The following is a 3,344-nucleotide window of genomic DNA, read 5'->3' as shown; positions in this document are numbered from 1 at the left end:
GATATTCTCAGCCGTTGTGTTTTTGTGTCCTCTGTCCATTTTCCTACGATAGATTTTTATCAGCTCGTGACTTTGACTCTTTTAGTCTTTACTGCCTCGTGCAGGCGCCCCGCTTTAGGGGCCAGATCTGCGCAGTGTGCTGTAGGGTTGCATTAATGACTTGACGAAGGGCAGAAGGAGCCAGCATCCATCCTGTGGCCTCGGGCTTCTTACTCTATAGGCGAGCTGCAGTCAGTGGCCTCTTGACACACCTTGGGCATGTCCACGCAGTCTCAACACTTTTGGTCTTATATATTGTTTACGCCATGAGATGAAATAAAATGATGATGACAAACTTCTTATCTGTATTGCTGAGCATATTTTTTTTTTTTGTGGTATTAACCCAGGGATGTCAGACCCTGTTGAGCTCAGGGGCCACATGGTAGAAATAACAGGGGCCTGACTTGTAGATAAAAAGGAATGAGAGAGATAAAAAATAAAGAGAGAGAGAGATTGAGAGGAAGATAAAGAAAAACCACGCAAGAGAGAAAATGAGAAAGAAAAAAAAACGGTAGACAAATTGAGAAGAGACGGAGAGATGTCAAAAAGAGCGAGAGTCGGAATGAAAAATAGAAAAGACTTAAAGAAAAAGAGAAACGCAGAGTGAGAAAGAGAGAAAGACATACTGCTCCAGTTGCTTTGTGAGTGTTGCCTGGATTTGGCGACATCCAGTGGACATATTTCAAACTGCCGAACATTTTTCTCTTGTGCTTCTCTCAGCCTCGTCTTGCAGGCCGGACTAAGAGCCTTTGCGGGCCTGATCTGGCCTGCGAGCCGCATCTTTGACAACCCTGTATTAACCGGTTTTAGTAGTTCTACTTACACATACCTGAAAACACTAGCACTTTACGAGTTAGACTTCCCCATTTCACCTCTTAGAAACGACTACCAAAATAAAACAAAATCTACAATTTTTCAAATATAAAAGATAATAACTGATTTCTGTTTTCCCTATTTTTTCTTTTCTGTTTTTCCTGTATTGATTGTTTTCTATTTTTTTCCTCTTCCCCTCATTTCTTTTCCATTTTTATCTTTTTCTTTATTCTCTTTCATTCACGAAAGGCTTGGCAAGAAATACCAAGGAACAATTATGCATTTGGGTTACTTTGAGTCCCTGCAGTTTGTATTTTTCCCTCGTCCTGTTTTAACACTTGTTAAAAGTTTTACTACACAATACAGTGACATCTAGTGGTCAAATATTACACACAGTCCCTTTAAGGAGACCTCAACGGACACACCCCACCTTTAAAAAGTAGAATGCAACAATGAAAAGAAATGTAAGTCGGCAAATTATTATTAGTTGAAAACGTGTTCATTTCAGCAAAAAGTTAATGGAAAGGAAAGCCATTACCATCCTTGATATTTTATATTTCTTTCACCAGCGTTCATAGCACTGAGGACGCCATTTTGTAAGTGTTTTTATTAGTTATGGCTCATCGTGAACGTCGAAAAGGGGGTAAAATATACATTAATCACTTGACTGAAAATACTTTGCCGACGTTTACCTACTTTAATTGTGGCTTAGCAAAAAAAAAAAAACCTGTTTAGCTCATTAAGTTTTCAGGTACTCTAGCTTGGACGACACTGTTAAACTCAATTATAGTACGTGTTGTGATTTATTCTCTTCGTAAAATGAAAAAGAACTGTTGTTATTTATGTGTTATAAACTGTTAGCGACTTTGAGGAACATCTTATTACTTGCACTTGTTTATATGTAATCATAAGACTCGTTAAAAGAACTTGGAGTGCGAACATTAATGTCACCTCTAGATGGCAGTGTCACCAGACTGTAGCAAATGCAGAAATCAAAAGACTTCAAATGTGAAACAAGTTTAAAATAATAATGATTTAACACAAGACTCTTACAGAAATGTTTTTAAGGTAGGTGTAGTTTGAATTCTCTATCATGTTTGATGTGAATTTTCGTTTTTAAGAGTGTATTGAGTGAGGTAATAATTGAACGTATTCGTAATAATATCCCAGCATTAGCAGCTAGCTAAACTCTGATATTTTATTTATTGTAACACAGAACACGTACAAACAATTAAAGGATTAAATACTACAATCACACGTGAGTTATTCATAGTACACACACCACCAACACAAATAAACCTCAAAAAGGGGTACAACGTTAAAAGGCATCAAACCGAAATAAAACCTTAGTAGCCCACAACCAGAGAGAATCACTAGAATTCCAACGTATTAAAATAATTCAAAGGGCACGGATTTTTGTGTTTTAAAGATTAAGAAAATTAAAAGAGCTCATTTGTACAATGAGGGATAGTGGAATCCTTAAAAATAATAATTGCTGAGTACAATAATCCTTTGTTTTTCACGGGGGTAGCGTTCTAAAAGTGTTCTGCGATCAGGGTTAGGTAGGGTTACTTAAACTTGATTACTTTCAATTACTTTTGGATGACTCCAATACCAAATATGCTAATAAAAGACAAAAAAAACTAAATATGAATAAAATGAATAAATTTTGTGCAGGCTTGGGGAGTAACGGAACACATGGAACGGCAAAAATGATGTTGGCAAGCTGTTTGGATTTATTTTCATTTTGTTTCTGTCGCATTTTATGTTCGTTTTGCCGGAGATCAAAGAGATTAAAGCCAGGAGAGAAAGCTTACCACGTGTTGTGAGTCATCATTTTATTCATATTTAGTTTCTTTTGTCTTTTATTAGCATATTTGGTATTGGAGTAATCCAAAAGTAATTGAAAGTAATCAAGTTAAAGTAAGCCTATTCAACCCTGTCTGCAATATTCAACTCTTTTCTCTCACAGGCAAACACAGAGGTGCTGTTGCATGCATTACATCCTCTCAATTAGATTATCGTAATGCCCTGCTCTCCGGTCTTCCCAAAAAGAACATTGCCAGCACACTGGTAGGGTCTGGTTCAATGGCTGAAAATCCTGAGGGTATCTGCCGCCATACCTCTCTCTGGTCCTCAGCTCAGGGATGCTGCTGGAAATGTGAATTTCCCTTCGGGGATGAACAAAGTATCTATCTATCTATCTATCTATCTATCTATCTATCTATCTATCTATCTATCTATCTATCTATCTATCTATCTATCTATCTATCTTTCCTCACATGGCTAGTCTGCCTTATCATAAACTTATTTTCATTCTATTACTATTTCTTTTTTTTAAATTGTATTTTAACCAATGTGTGTGTGTGTGTGTGTGTGTGTATGTGTGTGTGTGTGTGTGTGTGTGTGTGTGTGTGTGTGTGTGTGTGTGTGTGTGTGTGTGTGTGTGTGTAGAAGCGGGGATTTTATTGCTTCTTTTGTAAACTGAATGT

Source organism: Urocampus carinirostris, chromosome 19 (genome assembly GCF_059441175.1).
Source record: "Urocampus carinirostris isolate Australia breed hairy pipefish chromosome 19, RoL_Ucar_1.0, whole genome shotgun sequence".
NCBI lineage: Eukaryota > Metazoa > Chordata > Actinopteri > Syngnathiformes > Syngnathidae > Urocampus > Urocampus carinirostris.
The sequence above is the reverse complement of the archived record's forward strand: the minus strand, read 5'-3'. Positions refer to the sequence as shown.